The 15,584-nt window shown below is 34.8% G+C and overlaps 1 long non-coding RNA gene across 1 annotated transcript in view; it reads left to right on the top strand.

Moving 5' to 3' along the window:
• Positions 1 to 15,584, top strand: part of LOC137018329 (uncharacterized) — a 103,937-nt gene that overhangs the window by 27,636 nt on the left and 60,717 nt on the right. The window lies entirely within an intron of this gene.

Here is a 15,584-nt window from a genome sequence, read left to right on the forward strand (position 1 = left end):
GAACGACCAAGTCTTTTCAGCCAAACAGAAAACTATACATTTTGGTATGTAATGCCCACTTTTCATGGCCTGCCCTGGTTTTACTTTGAAATACGTCAGATTGCGAATGTGAAATGGATCCCAAATGGCAATTTAATGACTTTAACGATGTATGATGCTGCTGCTGGTGACACAGGTGGTCCCTGCCTTGGGCCAGTGTATACTGCTAGTCACATGGTCTTTGTATGTGTGTATGTGCTTCTGTGTGTGTGTTAGCCATAATGAAATGCATACACACACCATCATAGCATGTGTGCTTGGATGTGGGTGTAATGTATGCAAATGTGTGTTTCATAATCTGAGTGATGAGAATGTGATACTCTAACAGAATAAGCACTGTGGGGACTATATATTTTAATATTTTCCATAATTCTTTCAATTTCTACATATTGAGGCTACTCTACAAAAGCATGGTTCCTCAGGCCATAAACTGTATTTACACTCAAACACATTCCCAAAATAGGATTTGTGAGAGGAAATATTGCTGCATATGTTTCATGCTATAGGTAGATGACATTATCTGTTATTTGCTTGACATTTTACAACCTGAAGTACATATTCTGCACCAAGTAGCACCATATTTTAAAACAAGATGTTCAGTCAGCTTGTTTAAAATGTGAACTGATCCCATTTAAGTACTACATAATACAGAGGAATTAGAACTTTCCTGGAGCTAAAGGGAAGCATTGTTAGTGGGATCAGTTTATCTGATCATATTCAGTGTATTTTGATTATTCATAAAGTGTGATTCTAGATAGAAGGCATACATTTTTGTATGTTAGAAAGTTATATAATGTATCGAGAGAATATATTGCATTCTCATGCTAAACATGGCCAAAGTTTCAAAACACGAGTTGGACGTATGACGTAGTATTTCTGTGCCAAATCCTACTTCCAGATTCGCTACAGGATTCAGAGAGTTTTTTTCGAATGTGTCCTGTATGACGTCAAAAGAGAGCGGAATTTCTTGTATAGGCACTTCTCTCTGATAAGCGTGCACACACACATCACCCAGAGCAAGAGCAAGAACACGCCCATCAACGTGTTTCGTTCGGGACGTCAACAATGGCTGTGTTCCAATTCAGGGGCTGCACCCTTTGAAGGCTGCATACATCATCGAGGCAGTCTCATTTAAGAAAATTAACTGTTAGATTGCAACGTAAGAAAGAAATTACAGTATTTTACACCTCACAATGAATATCAGTCAATTTTATTATGGTTACTTTTCTTAAATATGACATCAAGGATGAAGTATGCAGCCTTCAAATGTGACCTCCGGAGGGCGCAGCCTCCAAAATGAGATGCAGCTCCTGTAAACAAAAGAGTATGTTTTTGGTTGTGAGGGAAAGATTACCTTTTTCAGCTTCCCAAAGAACCCAGCATTAAGGGAACAGAGGATGAAGTTTGTTTTTCCGTGGCAGCAACAGAGTTGTGCATGCATGTTTGTTTGTTCCCGGGAATTCTGTGAAAGTCCCAGCATGGTGCTGGATTTGCAGATCGCGTGATGAGTAAAGCTGCATCAGATGTCTGTGTTTTCTTGGCAATCGGCGAGCAAGTACATATAATGTAATCAACACAAACGTTTTTGTTCCCTTTTTATTTATAATGATGTTGCAGCTACCATGCAATCTCTACGCAGAAGCTGCGCACGCTTGTGACTCTTTAGCTCCGCCCACATCATTGACGGCAGACATGCTTCCAGGAGCTTGGCTTTTTTCGGAAAGACTAGACTCGGTTTAGCGTATCTATCATATTTCTCTTTTTTAAGAGATATTAAGGATGCATTGTTACTCTATATGTACTCAAGATTAACATGAGAAACTGTGAAATAACCCCCCCCCCACCACCACCCCTTAATGAATGAAAAAGGTGGCATTTGTGGTTTTTTTAACCATATTTCCCATTTTCTCCCTTTTAAAGTAATGAACTATTCCATTAAAAAAAAAAAAAAAAGGACAAGTCTGTCTCATGCTTTTGTAAAATAAACAATTGATAACTGGAAAGTGAATATTTGTAGAATTGTCATCATTATAGGGTTAGTTCACCCAAAAATAATGTCATTTATTACTCACCCTTATGTCGTTCTACTGCCTTAAGACCTTCGTTCATCTTCGTAACACAAATTAAGATATTGTTGATAAAAGCCGATGTCTCAGTGAGGCTTCCATTGAGAGCAAAGCCATCCAAACTCTCAAGGTCCATAAAGGTACTAAAAACATATTTGAAACAGTTCACGTGAGTTCAGTAGTTCTATCTTAGTATTATAAAGTGACAATAATACTTTTTGTGCAACAAAAAATAAATAAATAAAATAAAATAAATAAAAATAAAGACTTTTTAACAATATCTATATGGGCCTATATGACTCTATTATCTGATTGGTTTACATTGGTGACGTCATATGTAAATTATAGCCTATGTGGCCCGTAACACTTGCAGTTGGACCATTGTGTGGCCTGCTGGGAAAACAGGTTGAGAACCACAGCATTACAGTATGGCTTTGATTGCAACCAATTTTGATTTTCAAGGAAAAACGGAGCCCAAATCATTTTGTAAAATATACATTTTGTATAAAATGGTTCGTTTAGTACAGTAAACTTAATCTTCTATAACTTTTTTTGCACTTTTTTTTTATGCTTTCAGTACTGCAATAATCTGTTGAGTGTCTTCTCTAAAAAAAGACCAACCTTAAAATGTAAAATAAAATTTCATATAATCCATGACCCTAGATATATTTAAAGGGTTAGTTCACCCAAAAATAATATCATTTATTACTTACCCGTATGTTGTTCCACACCCGTAAAACCTTTGTTCATCTTCGGAACACGAATCAAGATATTTTTGTTGAAATCCGATGGCTCAGTGAGGCCTCTATTGACAGCAATGTCACCGTCACCACTCAAGATACATAAAGGTACTAAAAACATATTTAAAGTGTGTGTACAGTGGTTCTCCCTAAATATTATAAAGCAACAAGAATACTTTTTGTAATTTTAACAATGTAATTTTATAATTTCATTCTATTTATTTATTTATTTTTAAATAAAGACTTTTCAACAATATCTAGATGGCCGATTTCAAAACACTCTTCTGAGTTTTACATATCTTTTGATTCAAATCAGTGGTTCGGAGTGCCAAAGTCATGTGATTTCAGCAGTTTGGCAGTTTGATACATATGTTTTGATACAGTTTTGATACATATGATGTCACATCCGAACTAAGGTTAAAGTGCGGCAGAAGGAAAACTGAGCAAAGCTGCTGAAAGTGACAGAAAGAGCAGGGGGAGGAGCATATACTTCCCTGGATTGTTGGGTTTGAATGGGTGATCTATATCAGAGAGTGACATAGTGTATTAATCTAGAGGGGGGCGGCTGGCAGGGCAAGGCCATATCTCTTCTCATTGATATGTTTGCTGCAGCTCAGTAATCAATCGCAGAGAGCACTCAGCCTGCAGATTGGCTGCCGCTGACTAAATGGCAATGTACCATAATTACAAAATCTGATGGAGAAATTCCATACGCTCAAGAGCCAGCTGTGGGTACTGTGCATGTTTGAGAAGACTGGTGTTTTTTCAAAGGTTTGGTAGGAATTTTGTTCAATTTCTAATGCATACGATAGTCATACATCCCATACAGTTTGTCTCTTTTCTCATCACAAGGTCACAAAATCTATACACTTTTTTCACATTCTGTGTAATTGTGAAATATTATAAAATATGTTACTTTGAGCTAAGTGCACAACACTTATAGAATTACCATAGCAATCAAAATAAACAAACATGCCAGCCATACAAGTAATGAGTGTCAGGACATTTTGTTCATTTTTCAGTTTCTATTTTTGCAGCTCTTAGCTGAACTCCCTCGACCCACCTGTGAAATCTCATTGTGCCAGAATCACGCTCCTCATAATTGTACATTAAACATTCAATATGTTCTGATTGGCTGTGATTGTGCAGCAGTTTTGCACTCAGTGTGGATCGACAAATTAATTTCCACTGGAAACTTTGTATATGAAATAGGGCTGTCAAGTGATTCAAATTTTGAATCTAATTAATTACATGATGTAAAAATTAACTTAATTGCAAATCAATCGCACATTAAGTTTGTCTGAGAAATTACGCCCAAAAGATAGTCATTATTGTGTTAAATGAGAAAAGCATCACATAGACGATAGAAAAAGTAGCTTTAGAAATAAATATTTGATTTGATTCAACATAGTATTATATTATAATAATGTAAATATAATTTTCATTTTTATGAGAACTATCTACAATATATGAAATTATTATGTTCTAAATAATAATAATAATAATAATAATAATAAAAACTTAAAGGTGCCGTAGAACATCTTTTTAAAAGATGTAATATAAGTCTAAGGTGTCCCCTGAATGTGTCTGTGAAGTTTCAGCTCAAAATACCCCATAGATTTTTTTTTTTATTATTTTTTTTAACTGCCTATTTTGGGGCATCATTAAATGAGCCGATTTAGGCTGCGGCCCCTTTAAATGCTCACGCTCCCCACCCACGGAGCTCGTGCTTGCCTTAAACAGTGCATAAACAAAGTTCACACAGCTAATATAACCCTCAAAATGGATCTTTACAAAGTGTTCGTCATGCAACATGTCTCATCGCATAAGTATGGTATTTATTTGGATGTTTACATTTGATTCTGAATGATTTTGATAGTGCTCCGTGGCTAAAGCTAACATTACACACTGTTGGAGAGATTTATAAAGAATGAAGTTATGTTTATGCATTATACATTCTGCAAGTGTTTAAAAATGAAAATAGCGATGGCTCTTGTCTCCGTGAATACAGTAAGAAACGATGGTAACTTTAACCACATTTAACAGGATGTTAGCAACATGCTAACAAAACATTTAGAAAGACAATTTACAAATATCACTAAAAATATCTTGTTATCATGGATCATGTCAGTTATTATCACTCCATCTGCCATTTTTCGCTGTTGTCCTTAGTAGTGTCCCCAACTAAGCAAGCCAAAGGCGACAGCGGCAAGGAACCCAAACTCCAACAGGTGACATCAGGTGGCAAACAAATGGCAAATAGGTGTTAAAATGGAGAGAGAAAAAAAAAAAAAAAAACCTTGGGAGAAACCAGGCTTAGTCGGGGGGCCAGTTCTCCTCTGGCGAACAGTACTTTGTTACGACTCGGGTTGCTATCATAAGTCTGATAGGATCGCAACATTCAAAGTATTTATTTCAGTTCCATCCAGTTGAGGATCGTATTCATCACGCCGGTATGGACGGTTTGTTGAGGAACTGTGGCACTGGCTGTCATGTCGATGAGGCCTTCACAGTGGATGATCTAATCGACTAGATCTCTGCTGAAACTTCAGGGCTGCGTTGTGGTCATGTCCAGTTGAGGATCGTATTCATCACGCCGGTATGGATGGTCTGTTGAGGAACTGTGGCACTGGCTGTCGTGTTGATGATGTCTTCACAATGGATGATCTAGTTGACTCGATCTCTGCTTATACTTGAGGGCTGCGTTGTGGTTGTGTCAAGGCGCAGGTACTTGGTCTCAGCTGGATACGGCCCGGATCCGGTTGACTACGGTAAACCTCGGGATAAACAGAAAGACTAATATTAGCGTAGATGCCATTTTTTTCTGATGCAACGAGTACATCTGGTGTTATAGGAAGTGTTCCCGGTTCCGGCTGACCTAATTTATGCAGCCTAATAATAAAAAAAGTAAAAGCAGATCAATTCAGCATGCTATTACAATGTAATAAATTTAGGTAATTACAATGTTGGAGTAAAAGCAGATTCATTCAGCATGCTATTACAATGTAATAAATTTAGGTAATTACAATGTTGGCCTACCTTAAACCTTAACCCCATAACCTGTCCCTCCTCAATAGCAGCACAAGTATTTTGCAATACAACATCAACACAATAAGTACCAATTACAATATTTGTTCAATGACCTTTAGTGTGCAGATAAAGGTACTACAATAAAATATCTAATGGGCTCTTTTCACATTTTCAGGGTTCTTAGAAGCGGAAGTCATCATAATTGGGTAAACTTCTGTAGTGGTGAACTGAAACTGCAACATTTATTTATAATATTTTTTATTTATTTATTATTATTCCCATTTCGGGAAAAAAAAAAATCCATGATATCATTTCTGACATCCCAAAAGAAGAAAAAACAAACAAAAAAACAAATATATATATATATATATTGAGAGAAATTGATTACATTGGCCAGAAGAGAGAAAAAAGATGTCAATTTGGTCAAATTTACTCCCTCGGCCGTCGTATTACAATTAGAAACACCTACAGATCAGCTGTAAGTTTTCTGTAATTTAATGTCAAGGCAATAGAACACAAAGTATGGTGTTATAAATGTACATTAAATTTAATATATTATATTTAATTAACATTAAATTTAGCATGGATCCTGTGTGTTCTTTTCCATACAACTAATGCATTCTTAATACATGTTGTCAAATGCAATCAAAGCTTTTAACTATTTTGATTTGTTTACTAATAGATGATGTACTGTACTGAATTCAATGTAAGCGCTTGCTTTGGTCATGTTTTACCTAGCCTGGAGTGATTCTGGACTGCCTGTTATATTGTTTGTTTGTGTGTGTGTGTGTGTGTGTGTGTGTGTGTGTGTGTGTGTGTGTGTGTGTGTGTGTGTGTGTGTGTGTGTGTGTGTGTGTGTGTGTGTGTGTGTGTGTGTGTGTGTGTGTGAGTGTGTGTGTGTGAGTGTGTGTGTGTGTAGGAGAGAGAGAGAAAGCAAGAGGAAGATAGAGCATGCGATCTAGAATAGGTGCCAAGTGGGTGTGTTGAAATATTCATGTCCAAGTTCTCGCTTGGGAAAACGAGAAGTGAATCCTCCCAGCTTGTTTTACGTGACCTAAAGGAAAAAATTCAGGAGCACATCATTGTTTGCCTTTGTATGTATAAATGCTCAGATTTTCAAAGCACCTAGGGGTTACTACCACCCCAAACAAATTCATGAACACCTTAAATAAATAAATAAAATACCCCCAAATATATATATATATATATATATATATATATATATATATATATATATATATATATATATATATATATATATATATATATATATATATATATATATATATATATATATATATATATATATATATATATATATATATATATATATTATATACATATATACATACATATATATAATATAACATATTTCTACTCACACTGCAGATGCACACTGCATCCGGCACTGCTGTTGTGTTAAACCATGACAGGAAGCAAGATACCATCTGCCCTTCACAGACTAGAACAACTCAACGTGTCGTCCTTCAATTATTGGCAATCAATGTCCATTGTCCTCCCATCTGTTTAAAGTGAAGACTGTGTTTTCTTCAGTTTATCTGCTCATAAATTGGAGACTTTTTGGACATGCTGTGGGTGAAGTGATGGCTCTTGAATTACAAAAGCAGTAATATATCTACTGTATGACATATTTCATGCCCTCCAGATAACACAAACATGATATTTCCGTTGTTAAGATCCATATCTTTACTTTATCTGTTTTCATCCCTTATTAACTAGCCACAGGAAGCACCAGGACTAGGGAGCCAGTCGGTTGTTAAAACCAAATTCATAAACATACAAACATTTAAAAGATTCCCTTGTGAAAAAGAAGTGTGCCTAAATGTATTGGATGTGCACTAGTAGTGTACTTCAAATCTTAAAAGTATATTTAAAAAAAAAAAAAAAAAAAAAAAAGTACTTGCAAGAATAATATTATTGAAATAAAAGGCCATATACAAGACATGCAATACTATCTTAAATACTATGATTAATATGATATATTAAAGCACAGCATGTAAAGAACTAATACTATTAAAAAAATATTCATAATTGCATTTAAAGTTAATATATTTTAAATGTAGTAAATTGTAACTTCATTATAAATGTGTAATTACAAATATATTGACATAGAAGTTTGAATAGAAAATTAAATTAAAGTAGTGAAGTACAGGGTGAAGTACTGTGAAACAATCTCATATTTTTGTGAAGAATATACTGAAAAGACCCAAGGATCTCTGTGATTTCACTGTCAGATTCACAACTTTTGAGTTTTCCTCTGGTTAATAATATGGGATTCTACAGTACATAGGGAGAATGACAGTCATGCTTCATGCAACATCAGTAAGCCTCACATGTACGTTTTTGACCCAGATGCATATTTTTCGACAGGCTGTGATAACAACATGCTAAAGCATTGTCATGCCTTCACCCTTTTCTGAAGGTGTAAATGTTATTTTCTTACCTTGTCTCTATGATTGAGATCCATGAAACTGGGAGTCATGTGGGAAAATAACCTGGAGAATTACATATTTATAGGGTGATATGTATAGAACTGAAATATATTGTGTGAATGACAAAATATAATATAAGGATAATATATCACAAGAGTAATAGTGATAGCAACAAGTGATACAGTAAATGTGTGAATGCATTTTTAAAATAAGGGGCCTAGTGATTTAGTATTTTCCTAGTATTTTCCGAAATTGCTTCAGTATTTTTTCCCTGATGTAATTTTTCTGGTAAACATTGATTAAAAAAATAAAAATAAATAAATAAAGATCAATAAATATTTAAAAGCAGTAGTAGTAATAATAATAATAATAATAATAATAATAATGACAATTTAAGTAATTAGCTGTGATGAGTATTTATTTTATTATTACCTACAATAGTCAATGTCCATTGTTGTTGTTCAAGCTCTATTAGTTGCATGCTGCTAATAGGCAGTGAAATTGGTAAATGCATAACTTGACAACAAAAACAATCAGAAAATGCAATCTTTAGTTCTGCCGCAGGTGACTTGTGATAATGGCACTCAAGTAACTGCTTACGTTTATTCATTTAGAATGTACTTGGCAATACTGACACCATAGAAACTGGTATTTGATTTGGTACTAAAATTTGGTACTTTTGACCAAGGGGTCAAGGTTTGGCTGGTTAGTTACCAAAACCCCATTAGTCTGTACTGGTTGATGTCATAAGTATACTATCTAATTAAAAAAAATATATATATATATTATTCAAAAGCATCCATGTTTTTAGCAACATTTAACAACAGGGAATGTTATCAGAACTTTGCCTATAATGTTCTGGAAAGGTTCTCTCAAAGTTATGAACAAACATTCTTCCAGTGACATTAAGAAAATGTTTTTAGTTGGACGATCATCTAAAGGCATTTTTCCACTAAATGGTACGGCTCGGCTCAGCTCTGCTCACTTTACTTTGGCTCGGTTTAGTTTTCCACTGCAGTTTACACTGTAAAAAATGATACTTTGGACCAACTTAAAAAAATTGCTGTAATTTGTTACAGCCAAATTTATTAGTTTTTCTCAAACTATATTTTTAATTTGGTTAAAACTTTAAATTTTATTTTAATATCAATCAAAATAGTTCTTCAGCCCAAGGTAAAAAAATTACATTGAAACAAAGTTAAAATATTGGTTTTTATGGAGACCAAATCATTATTTTTACTTTAGTACAGCTTAAATTTTTTACTTTGGAAAAACTTACTTTTTACCATAACATCCAAGTATCATTTTTACTTTGGACTAAACTAAAAAAATTGCTGTAATTTTGTTACAAGGAATTTTATTAAGTTTACTCAAGTTAAATTTCTGATTCAGTACAAACTAGATTTTTAATAACACCTAAATCAATTTATTCTCTTTAGTCACAAGACCAAACGTTACTTAAATAAAGACATGAATATTCTCTTCAATAGACCTGTGTTTATTGTGATGTCTTTAAAATATGCATCAGTTTCTCAGTCAAAAAAATAAAAACATACAAAAATAAAAACATACAAAAATAAAAATAAAGCCAAATGACTTTTGCTGCCAGTTAGACTAGCCTTTATCAACAATAGATGGAAAAACATTAAAATAAAATGTTTTTAAAAAGTTTTTTTTTTAAACATTGTCAACTTGAACCATATTAATGTAAAACTGTTTTGTACACCTCTCCTTGAAAACTCAACCTTTCTGTAACCTTTACCACATTAAAGTGGTATGTTAAACTTTAACAACTTTACTTTAGTAAAATAAGTGATAAATTGAGAGAAATGACGAGGATTTAACAATGGCCTCTTCCATTATTCATGGAATGTATTTGAATACAAGATCTAACAATAAAACACATCCTGTATCCAAATTTCTCCAATATTTAGAGCTTCACACTTAGATGTTTTATTGTGTTCAGTCTAAGTGTGAATCTCTAAAGTATTGGAGAAATTTGGATGTTTTATTGTGTTCAGTCTAACACAAAACATCCTGTATCCAAATTTCTCCAATATTTAGAGCTTCACACTTAGACTGAACACAATAAAACATCCTGTATCCAAATTTCTCCAATATTTAGAGCTTCACACTTAGACTGAACACAAAACATCCTGTATCCAAATTTCTCCAATATTTAGAGCTTCACACTTAGACTGAACACAATAAAACATCCTGTATCCAAATTTCTCCAATATTTAGAGCTTCACACTTAGACTGAACACAAAACATCCTGTATCCAAATTTCTCCAATATTTAGAGCTTCACACTTAGACTGAACACAATAAAACATCCTGTATCCAAATTTCTCCAATATTTAGAGCTTCACACTTAGACTGAACACAATAAAACATCCTGTATCCAAATTTCTCCAATATTTAGAGCTTCACACTTAGACTGAACACAAAACATCCTGTATCCAAATTTCTCCAATATTTAGAGCTTCACACTTAGACTGAACACTTTGCGTGCCATTTTCTTGGGTTCGACCTCCATGAATATTTTCTGTAGAGCCTCAAAGGTGTTTTTGAGTTCACTTGGGTAGCTCAAATTTAACACGTAGATGAGGCCAAACAACATGGCACATGCATGTGGGACCGATGGCATGTCATTAAGGACCTTCACTCCTTCGATAACAATTCCAACTTGATGTGGTGGCTGGAAATGATCTTCCTTGAAGATGTACACTGCCATTGTACATCTGTGAAGCTCCGATTCAGCTTCGTCCTTCTGAACAACCTAATAAAAGATGAAGAAAAAACATTGATTACAAAGTTATTTTGATTAAATCAGTGACTGGTGTGTCTATATAAAAAAATAAAGAAATTTTCCCAATCAAATCTCAAATAACAAAATTGAAGGTCTAGTAATAAGAAAATGTAATGACTTGCAAAAATCCAACAGATACTTAATGTCGAATCTTCCAAATATTTTACTTATAGCAACTTGACGTGACTTTATCACAAGTAAAGCATTGGTTGAGTATTATATAATATCTATCTTCAAAAAGTTGCAACATATGCTGTGCTCCCCCCAAAAAAGTTTAATACAGTAGTATACATACTCCAACCAAGATTCACTATATCTTCAGTGGAAAAGAAATTAAGGTTTATGATGAAAACATTCCAGGATTTTTCCCCTTATAGTGGACTTCAATGGCCTCCAAACGGTTGAAGGTCAAAATGACAGTTTCAAAGGGCTTTAAACGATACCAGGCGAGGAATAAGAGTCTAACTAAATGATCGGTCATTTTTGAAAAAAAAATACAACTGTATATGTTTTATATAAACAAACATTCGCCTTCTAAGTGCCTCCGTCAAAACCGCATTTCCGTATTCTCCAAAAAGCTTACGCTGTATGTCCTACGCCTTCCCTTTTCAACTTACGAAAACGAATGCAGCGCCAGTTACATTTTTTCCGTAAGTTGAATAGGGAAGGCATAAGACATACAGTGTAAGCTTTTTGGAGAATACGGAAATGCGGTTTTGACGGAGGCACTTAGAAGGCGAATGTTTGTTTATATAAAACAAATACAGTTGTATTTTTTCAAAAATGACCGATCGTTTAGTTAGATAAGACCCTTATTCCTCATCTGGTATCGTGTAAAAGCCCTTTGAAGCTGCACCGAGACTGTAATTTTGACCTTCAACTGTTTGGAGGCCATTGAAGTCCACTATAAGGAGAATAATCCTATTATTCATCCTAATATTCATCCTATAATCCTAATATTCATCAAAAACCTTAATTTCTTTTCGACTGAAGAAAGAAAGACATGAACATCTTGGATGACATGGGGGTGAATAAATTATCAGAAAGTTTATTTGAAAGTGGACTAATCCTTTAAAAAAAAAAAAAATCTGCCTTGTGGACTCATTTTCATTCATTTCAGTATCTGGCCACAGACTGACACTTTCCGCAATGCAATATTTGGATACAATTTCCATTTTATGACCATCTGCACTGCTGCTGCTCTGAAGTAAACATTATATCAAAATGTGATTAAGATACAATAATATACAGTGTTCTACAAAAATATAATATACAATTTATTAACTAGCACATAAGAATCAAGCAGTTTAGTTTAAATCTTCTGAAAAGAATTGATCAGTTGTTACGAACAGATTCAATTGAGTCTTTTGCTCGCGTGTTAACGTTGATCAGCGAACGCAAGCAGAAGCTCAACTGAACGTGAATAACTCACAAGAACAAACCTCCTCTGGAAGCTCAAACGTTCTGCATAACCAATGAGGTTCATTCTCATGTTTGAGTTTCTGGGAGGTTTGTTCTTGTGAGTTATTCACGTTCAGTTGAGCTTCTGCTTATGTTCGCTGATCAACGTTACACGCGCAAGTAAAAGACTAAATTTAATCTGTTCGTCAAATGCGATCAATTCTCTTCAGAAAATTGTGGCTAAACTGCTCGATTCTTATGGATTAGTTTTCCGATCTCTTTATGAACTTTTTTTTTTAAGTGCAAAGGCAGACTATGGAAGGAAATCTGACAGCATTCTGTCATCAAAGTATCTTAAAGGAACACTCCACTTTTTGAAAATAGGCTCATTTTTCAACTCCCCTAGAGTTAAACAGTTGAGTTTACCGTTTTCAAATCCATTCAGCCGATCTCCGGGTCTGGCGGTACCACTTTTAGCATAGCTTAGCATAGTTCATTGAATCTGATTAGACCGGTAGCATCTCGCTCAAAAATGACCAAAGAGTTTCAATATTTTTCCTATTTAAAACATGACTCTTCTGTAGTTACATTGTGTACTAAGACCGACAGAAAATGAAAAGTTGTGATTTTCTAGGCCGATATGGCTAGGAACTGTACTCGCATTCTGGAGTAATAATCAAGGAACTTTGCTGCCGTACCATGGATGCAGCAGGCGCAATGATATTACGCAGCGCTTGTGACCCCCTGCTTGCACAGGGAGCGTGTCTTGCAACCATGGAGACATTTGTGAGAGACGCTGTGTAATATCATTGCATCTGCTGCACTCATGGTACGGCAGCAAAGTTCCTTGATTATTACGCCGGAATGAGAGTATAGTTCCTAGCCAAGAGTCAAGTTTTAAATAGGAAAAATATCGAAACTCTTTGGTCATTTTTGAGCGAGATGCTAACGGTCTAATCAGATTCAATGAACTATGCTAAGCTATGCTAAAAGTGGTACTGCCAGACCCGGAGATCGGCTGAATTGATTCGAAAACTCTAAGGGAGTTGGAAAATGAGCCTATTTTCAAAAAAAGTGGAGTGTTCCTTTGATTTGTCTTCAGAAGAACGAAAGTCTTACAGGCGTGGAACATGAGGAAGAGTAATTATTGGCAGAATTTTCATTTTGGGGTGAATGAACCCTTTAAATAATTAATGCAAAACTACTTACCAGATACTCCTTGATTAGATGGCCAACATCTTCCCCAAGGTACACTGTAAGGCATTTTAGGAGACACTCTTTTTGATTCACCTCGAGGCTCTAGGTGAGAGCGCAAACAAACACATAATGCATTATTAAGAAGTCCAATTTTGCATTTTGATGCCAACAATACATAATGCACACAATTGTGCTCAGAGTTATAGAAGTTGTATAGTTTCAAATGCTTAGAAAAAAAATTAAAAGGCCTAATCTAACTCTGCAATCAAACTTGTTGACAAAATGAACACTATTTCTTCTACCGGTGGGCATTTAAAGCAAAAATAATATTTGATGATCGCTGGGAAATATTCAATTATTATTCTTAAATTGCACCCTCCCCCGCATGCCGACATGTATAGGTTACACACACATAGAGATAGAGGGAGACCATTCACACTTTCAATCTGTATGAAACTGTTTTATTCATTAGGGAATAGACTTAACTGAAGCCATATAATGATTGTACTGTGCTGAAAAATTAATATAATAAACAAACAACTGAGGGGGGAGGGGTGAAAGCGCAAGTAAAATGAACACGGCCAATACCAATTAACTGAAAACACTTGTTCAGCGCAGAGCAAGTGAACACAAACCATTATAAATGCCCATGCGACCATGCATATTTTACTTACACTTTCAAATTAGCGCCAATTTAGGAGCAGCAATTGCTTGAATGGTGGGTTCATTGTTATTCTTAAAGGGTTAGTTCACCCAAAAATGAAAATTCTGTCATTAATTACTCACCCTCATGTAATTCCAAACCTGTAAGACCTTCGTTCATCTTCTGAACACAAAATAAGATTTTTTTGAAGAAATCCGAGGTTTTTTTAAATCCTCCATTGAAAGCAAAGAAATTACCACATTTAATGTCCAGAAAAGTAGTAAAAACATTGCTAAAATAGTCAAAGTGACTACAGTGGTTCAACCTGTCAAGTGACGAGAATACTTTGTGCACAAAACAAAAAAAATAACTTTATTTAACAAATGTGTCTCTCCCTGTCATTCTGCTACGCCTCTCTGAGATTTCATTAAAATAGCTTTTAATCATATTACGGGTGTGGAATGACATGAGGGTGAGTAATAAGTGACAATTTTCACTTTGGGGTGAACTAACTCTATAATTTTAAAGTCTCACAAGTCTCTCACACAATATGCCACACAAGTCTACAGTGTGCAAGTGAGCACCGCATCGGCACTGAAAATATGGGGAATTTTTTTAAGACAATCTATAATTAAATCGACTAATCAAATATTCAAACAAATAGTGACATCCCTAATTTCTTCTATGTACTATGTTACTATTTATGTGATACAAGTAATACATTTTGATGTACATACTTGATCAAGAACATTCAGTATATTCTGGGTCTTCTCTCTGATAGCTCCTCCCTTGTTTCTGATGATCTCTACCAGCTTGTCGTGGTGCTTGTCCAAGGAAGCCAGGAATCGGGTTTGAAGTGGGACAGTTGTTATTCTCATAAATTCAGCATTGATCTAAAAAAAAAAAAAAAAAATAAAAAAAAAAAAAAAAAAAGGAAATGTAAAAACAACTGTTTTTTTTGTGTGAGATCTTGGGTTTTACATCAGGTGCCAAAATGTGCATTTTGGCTCAATTATCAGTTTCTTATGGTAGGGGATAATAATTTACTTTACAGATCTTCACTGACCTATTGTCATTAATTTAAAAAGTAACTTGCCTCATCCATTGTAAACAATGCAGGCCATCTCTCCATTAACTCTTCCACTGGCGATTCCTTTGCCACAATGTCCTGTCTTCGCAGTGTAAAAGTCTTGTCCATTTTGGC

Source organism: Chanodichthys erythropterus, chromosome 1 (genome assembly GCF_024489055.1).
Source record: "Chanodichthys erythropterus isolate Z2021 chromosome 1, ASM2448905v1, whole genome shotgun sequence".
NCBI lineage: Eukaryota > Metazoa > Chordata > Actinopteri > Cypriniformes > Xenocyprididae > Chanodichthys > Chanodichthys erythropterus.